The following is a 7,761-nucleotide window of genomic DNA, read 5'->3' on the forward strand; positions in this document are numbered from 1 at the left end:
TAGTGTTGGCACCTCAACTATAGAACCTCCTGAGAGTGGCTCATCTGGAACCTTCTTTAGTTTTGCAGCACAAAGTAAAAATCATGTTCTTTACTTCCTCTTTTAAGCAGCTTTTAATTAGGGTTATACCTTTTATGCTGCTTCTATTCAAAAATGTTTTTCACTTTGGGCTGGATTCAACTAAGTAATTGTGCAAACAGGAGTCAGCACAAATCCCACTAGCACAATGGGCCTTTCATCCCCCTAGTATGTCCCCTCATAGGAAAAGGTAAAGGTACTCCTGACCGTTAGGTCCAGTCGCGGATGACTCTGGGATTGCGCGCTCATCTTGCTCTATAGGCTGAGGGAGCCGGTGTTTCTCCGCAGACAGCTTCTGGGTCATGTGGCCAGCATGACTAAGCCGCTACTGGCAACCCAGAGCAGCGCACAGAAATGTTGTTTACCTTCCCACCGGAGCAGTACCTATTTATCTACTTGTACTTGACATGCTTTTGAACTGCTAGGTGGGCGGGAGCAGGGACCGAGCAACAGGAGCTCACCCCGTCACGGGGATTCAAACTGCCGACTTTCTGATTGGTAAGCCCTAGGCTCAGTGGTTTAGACCACAGTGCCACCCACGTCCTGTGTCCAATCATGCCCACCCTCAAATCAGCGGGGGGAGGGGGCTCAAGAGAACCCTCAAAGCAGCACATGGGGGGAGAAGAGGGGAGATCTTTCTGTCTGGCAAGCATAAATGGCACTGTTCTGCTGACGGAACAATCACATTAGGTCATTGAACTCCTCTCTGTTTTTGATATTTTGTTGTAAGTCATTTAGGATTTTTTTATTGATGGACAATTATATTAATCTAATAAATTATTATATTGTGAACACATCTTTCCTATATTGCGTGTAGTGGCCTGCTAAGTACGTACTGTGACAAATAATTACTGTAACCACCCCAAGCCCTTAGGACAGTCATGGTTATAATTCAGGATGATTATTTAATTAACCAATTACAGGATGGAGCACAGATAAAATAGGTTCCTCAAAATAGAATTGTATCGCCTATCATGGACAGTTCAGTTCTGGGGCGGGGGGATTAGATACAGTATAACAGAGATATGTGAGACTGCATTTCCACAACTATTCATTTTACAGTGGTACCTCGGGTTACAGATGCTTCAGGTTACAGACTCCGCTAACCCAGAAATAGTTAAGAACACAAAGGTTAAGAACAGTTTCAGGTTAAGAACAGACCTCCAGAACGAATTAAGTTCTTAACCCGAGGTACCACTGTACTCCAGTTGCCACAGAAAAAATACTGGAAAGCTCTATATTCCTTGTAGCAGAAGTGGGAAAGCTTTGGCCCTCCAAAATTGTTTAACTACAATTCCCATTCAGCGTTGACTATTGCCATGCTGGCTGGGGCTGATGGGGGATATAGTTCAGCAACATCCAGAGGACTGTTCCACATGCATGTCACCCAGGCAGCAGTGGATGGTGTGCTGGGGTTGCACCATTCACCTGACCTCTGTCTGGCTGAGTCACTACAGCAAAATGGAACAGAGGGGTGTGGCAAATGTGTCCATGCTTCTGCTGGCACATTTGCATCACACAACCTTGCAACTCTCTCTCTCTCTCTCTCTCTCTTCTCTCAGTCCTCTTATGCTGCAGCAACTCAACAGGAAAGAGGTAATATGAATGGCAGAGCTCTGCCACACTGCTGCATATAGGAAAGGTGGATGCATTCAGACTTTCATAAAAAGAAAACAAAAAAACTTCATAGATTACTAAAAATATCCAGGTTTAATTAATTTAAACAACTAATGGCATGCTGGCTTTTAATTATCTCTTTTAAAATTTTATTTCATTATGCTAATAAAGTTACTACATAAATAAGTGATCAGATCAGAAGTGATGACTAAATACCTTGGGCGCAATTCAGATTTTATTTTATTTTTAAGTTTTATATTCTCTTACAGCATTTCTCATTAAGCCGATAAGGCATATATAATATTTGTCTGACACCAAAGAAATCTAACAGCAGGAAAAGGAACATTTTTTTTCTTGGGAGAGCTGCAATAAAACCTGATAACAAGCTTGCTGGCCTTTTCCTCCTCACAGAAGTACATACGCTCTTAACAAGAGACACCTCATTTACTGAACAAACCTTTCCATTAGCAGCAACTACATATACATACACACACACACACACACACACACACACACACACACACAAATTCTTATGAAAAACAGAACACTTAACTTAAACCTTTCGGTGTAAATGTGATGAGTAGCTTAGGAAGCAAGATCTAAAGGTTCTGACATGAATAAATCTGAATCAAAAACTGACACAGATATTCCATTGTTATGAAAGGAAAGATTCCAACATGAAATACAGGTGCCTATTTTATGTCTTACTAGAGCTACTGTGCCTTTCAAGCACAACAGTTAATTAGCCCAATACCCCTATAAGATGGTGTGTAAAGAACTAGCCACACAGATAGCCACTTTAATTTGCAGTTAACCAACTTTAATTTGTGACGCAAAGAGCATAGTTATGTGTTAATACACATTAACATCTGAAGAACCTCTCCCCAGTAAGACCTGAGCAAATGTGTATATGTTTGCAGCCTTAATGAAGGAAACCCCACTGTGAATGACTGAACAAATGATACAAAAACAAAATATTTCTCAAAGCAAAATATTCCTTTAAATTAACGTTCATTGGGGTTTTGTCCAGGCTCTAGACACCAATCACAATTTCGTGAAAACACCTCCAGTTTGGATAAGTTTGCAAAGGGTGGGTCTTAACTGTGGTCCACTGAGGCTCAAAAGGACTGCCCCTTCACAGAGTCTTATCAACATCACTACCCCATTCCTCTGGTTTATGAAAGACCAAATACAGTGGTACCTCGGGTTAAGCACTTAATTCGTTCCGGAGGTCCGTTCTTAACCTGAAACTATTCTTAACCTGAAGCACCACTTTAGCTAATGGGGCCTCCTGCTGCCGCCGCGCCGCCAGAGCACGATTTCTGTTCTCATCCTGAAGCAAAGTTCTTAACCCGAGGTACTATTTCTGGGTTAGCGGAGTCTGTAACCTGAAGCGTATATAACCTGAAGCGTATGTAACCCGAGGTACCACTGTAAATAGAAATAACCAGTGACTGACTTTGGGGTGATGCGGAATGTACCCAGTTAAATTTTTCTTGCTCTGATATGGTGTTGATAAGCTTTCATCATACCTAGCGTCTAAAACAAATGGAATGTCCCCCATTCACTACTGGCCTTGACCCTGCCCACTACGGGTATGAAACTTTATATGAAAAAGGTTTTCCCACCTCTGGTCTAAACGATCACTACTTTGGGATCAAGGACTTTTTTTATTTCCCCTTGCCCCTATTGTGTGAGGATTAGTTTACTTGTATGAAAAGTTCTGTTTGCTGATGGAGGCAGTTGTTGTTTAGTCGTTTAGTCGTGTCCGACTCTTCGTGACCCCATGGACCAGAGCACGCCAGGCACCTCTGTCCTCCACTACCTCCCGCAGTTTGGTCAGACTCATGTTTGTGGCTTCGAGAACACTATCCAACCATCTCATCCTCTGTCGCCCCCTTCTCCTTGTGCCCTCCATCTTTCCCAGCATCAGTGTCTTCTCCAGGGAGTCTTCTCTTCTCATGAGGTGGCCAAAGTACTGGAGCCTCAGCTTCACGATCTGTCCTTCCAGTGAGCACTCAGGGCTGATTTCATTAAGAATGGATGCGTTTGATCTTCTTGCAGTCCATGGGACTCTCAAGAGTCTTCTCCAGCACCATAATTCAAAAGCATCAATTCTTCGGCGATCAGCCTTCTTTATGGTCCAGCTCTCACTTCCATACATCACTACTGGGAAAACCATGGCTTTAACTATACGGACCTTTGTTGGCAAGGTGACGTCTCTACTTCTCAAGATGCTGTCTAGGCCTGTCATTGCCCTTCTCCCAAGAAGCAGGCGTCTTTTAATTTCGTGGCTGCTGTCACCATCTGCAGTGATCATGGAGCCCAAGAAAGTAAAATCTCTCACTGCCTCCATTTCTTCCCCTTCTATTTGCCAGGAGGTGATGGGACCAGTGGCCATGATCTTCGTTTTTTTGATGTTGAGCCTCAGACCATATTTTGCGCTCTCCTCTTTCACCCTCATTAAAAGGTTCTTTAATTCCTCCTCACTTTCTGCCATCAAGGTTGTGTCATCTGCATATCTGAGGTTGTTGATATTTCTTCCGGCAATCTTAATTCCAGTTTGGGATTCATCCAGCCCAGCCTTTCGCATGATGTATTCTGCGTATAAATTAAATAAGCAGGGAGACAAAATACAGCCTTGTCGTACGCCTTTCCCAATTTTGAACCAATCAGTTGTTCCATATCCAGTTCTAACTGTAGCTTCTTGTCCCACATAGAGATTTCTCAGGAGACAGATGAGGTGATCAGGCACTCCCATTTCTTTAAGAACTTGCCATAGTTTGCTGTGGTCGACACAGTCAAAGGCTTTTGCATAGTCAATGAAGCAGAAGTAGATGTCTTTCTGGAACTCTCTAGCTTTCTCCATAATCCAGCGCATGTTTGCAATTTGGTCTCTGGTTCCTCTGCCTCTTCTAAATCCAGCTTGCACTTCTGGGAGTTCTCGATCCACATAGTGTTTGAGCCTTCCTTGTAGAATTTTAAGCATAACCTTGCTAGCGTGTGAAATGAGTGCAATTGTGCGGTAGTTGGAGCATTCTTTGGCACTGCCCTTCTTTGGGATTGGGATGTAGACTGATCTTCTCCAATCTTCTGGCCACTGCTGAGTTTTCCAAATTTGTTTGCATATTGAGTGTAGCACCTTAACAGCATCATCTTTTAAAATTTTAAATAGTTCAGCTGGAATACCATCACTTCCACTGGCCTTGTTATTTGCAATGCTTTCTAAGGCCCATTTGACTTCACTTTCCAGTATGTCTGGCTCAAGGTCAGCAACCACACTACCTGGGGTGTACGAGACATCCATATCTTTCTGGTATAATTCCTCTGTGTATTCTTGCCACCTCTTCTTGATGTCTTCTGCTTCTGTTAGGTCCTTACCACTTTTGTCCTTTATTATGGTAATCTTTGTACGAAATGTTCCTTTCATATCTCCAATTTTCTTGAACAGATCTCTGGTTCTTCCTATTCTGTTGTTTTCCTCTATTTGTTTGCATTGTTCGTTTAAGAAGGCCTTCTTGTCTCTCCTTGCTATTTTTTGGAAATCTGCATTCAATTTCCTGTATCTTTCACTATCTCCCTCGCATTTTGCCTTCTCTCCTCCGCTATTTGTAAGGCCTCGTTGGACAGCCACTTTGCTTTCTTGCATTTCCTTTTCATTGGGATGGTTTTCGTTGCTGCCTCCTGTACAATGTTACGAGCCTCCATCCATAGTTCTTCAGGCACTCTGTCCACCAAATCTAAATCCTTAAACCTGTTCGTCACTTCCACTGTGTATTCATAAGGGATTTGACTTAGATTGTATCTTACCGGCCCAGTGGTTTTTCCTACTTTCTTCAGTTTAAGCTTGAATTTTGCTATAAGTAGCTGATGATCTGAGCCACAGTCAGCTCCAGGTCTTGTTTTTGCTGACTGTATAGAGCTTCTCCATCTTTGGCTGCAGAGAATATAATCAATCTGATTTCGATACTGCCCATCTGGTGATGTCCATGTGTAGAGTCGTCTCTTGTGTTGTTGGAAAAGCGTGTTTGTGATGACCAGCTTGTTCTCTTGACAGAACTCTATTAGCCTTTGCCCTGCTTCGTTTTGATCTCCAAGGCCAAACTTGCCAGTTGTTCCTTTTATCTCTTGATTCCCTACTTTAGCATTCCAATCCCCTATAATGAGAAGAACATCCTTCTTTGGTGTCACTTCTATAAGGTCTTGTAAGTCTTCATAGAATTGGTCTATTTCAGTTTCTTCAGCACCAGTGGTTGGTGCATAAACTTGGATTACTGTGATGTTAAAAGGTCTGCCTTGGATTCGTATCGAGATCATTCTATCATTTTTGAGATTGCATCCCAGTACAGCTTTCGCCACTCTTTTGTTGACTATGAGGGCCACTCCATTTCTTTTACGGGTTTCTTGCCCACAGTAGTAGATGTGATGGTCATCCGAACTGAATTCGCCCATTCCCGTCCATTTTAGTTCACTGATGCCCAGGATGTCAATATTTATTCTTGCCATCTCATTTTTGACCACCTCCAACTTACCTAGGTTCATGGTTCTTACATTCCAGGTTCCTATGCAATATTTTTCTTTACAGCATTGGACTTTCCTTTCGCTTCCAGGCATATCCGCAACTGAGCGTCCTTTCGGCTTTGGCCCAGCCGCTTCATCAGCTCTGGATCTACTTGTACTTGCCCTCCGCTCTTCCCCAGTAGCATGTTGGACGCCTTCCGACCTGAGGGGCTCATCTTCCAGCGTCATAACTTTTATATGCCTGTTGTCTTTGTCCATGGAGTTTTCTTGGCAAGGATACTGGAGTGGCTTGCCGGTTCCTCCTCCAGGTGGATCACGTTTGGTCAAAACTCTCCACTATGACCTGTTCATCTTGTGTGCCCTGCTCGGCGTAGTTCATAGCTTCTCTGAGTTCTTCAAGCCCCTTCGCCACGGCAAGGCAGTGATCCATGAAGGGGGATGGAGGCAGTAAATCCAGCAAATGAAGGATATATTTGTTCAGAAATTAGTCAATGGGTTTTAAATGCACATTCTGAATGTTGATAAATTAAGCTCGTTTTCCTGAATGATGCACCTATTTCTGCTAGTGATCCTTCAAGGTATCATTGTTTCATAATGAAGTCTTGTATCTCTCACGAACAACTGATAAATACAGTAAAACTGTGTTGTAGCTTAAATAACAGGATGAAATCTAGTGGTTTACAATATAACGTTGGTACAATTTCCTACCAGCTATGGAAAAATCTTTCCAGGTTTTCTCTAGTGCCTGACCTACTGAATTTCACAGCACTATTCCCATTCAGTCCTTGCTGTGCAAAATCATGCTACCCATTCCTCACAGTCCCCATGTTCCTACTTTCCAGCATTTTCTTCCATCGATACCTCCTATTCCAAGCAACATGCACACTCTGCTCTCTGAGGCTCACACTCCTAATCTTCATTGATTCGACCTCATCATCCTTGCTGCTCCTATTCTCACTCCTACAGCTCACAACCCCAGGCTTCCCTCCTTTTTCCGGATTCCAATTTTCTATTACCCCCCCAAAAAAGCCCCCTTCCCTACAAACACAGAGAATATCTTACAGGTATCCCATTTCAGACATGCAACTAGTGTATCCCTTAAAGACAGCAGGCGTGTGTGTGTGTGTTTGTGTGTGGTAATTTGGCAACTACTAAAGTAAGGGCACCCAGTATCCAGGACTCCAACTAACTCCCATAGGCTTATCAACCCAGAGATGGCTTGCCACCTCCTCCCTGCACTTTTAACAGCTATAGTGGCATATCCAACTTCCAAGAAACTGCGATCTACTCCCAGTATAAAAAAACAAAAAACTGGCAGTGATCTACCATTGTCATTGGAGGCAGAAGGAGAGTGCATGGGGTTTTGGGATTGCCCAGAGTTGTTGAGCTTTTTCTTAGGAGGGAGGTGCCCAGAGCAGTTTTTGGGGAGGACTGCACAGAGTTTTTTAGTTTCCTCCCCCCCGTAACTTTTTGTGCACGATGAGGATCCCGCGATCTACCAAGATCAGCTGGGGATCTACCAACAGGCAGAAACCTAACAAGTTA

General features: G+C 43.2%; 1 protein-coding gene across 5 annotated transcripts in view; it reads right to left on the reverse strand.

Annotated features, from left to right (window-relative positions):
- FANK1 (fibronectin type III and ankyrin repeat domains 1) overlaps positions 1–7,761 on the reverse strand; it is a 35,254-nt gene that overhangs the window by 26,950 nt on the left and 543 nt on the right. The window lies entirely within an intron of this gene.

The sequence above is a fragment of the Podarcis raffonei genome, chromosome 5 (assembly GCF_027172205.1).
Source record: "Podarcis raffonei isolate rPodRaf1 chromosome 5, rPodRaf1.pri, whole genome shotgun sequence".
Classification (NCBI taxonomy): domain Eukaryota; kingdom Metazoa; phylum Chordata; class Lepidosauria; order Squamata; family Lacertidae; genus Podarcis; species Podarcis raffonei.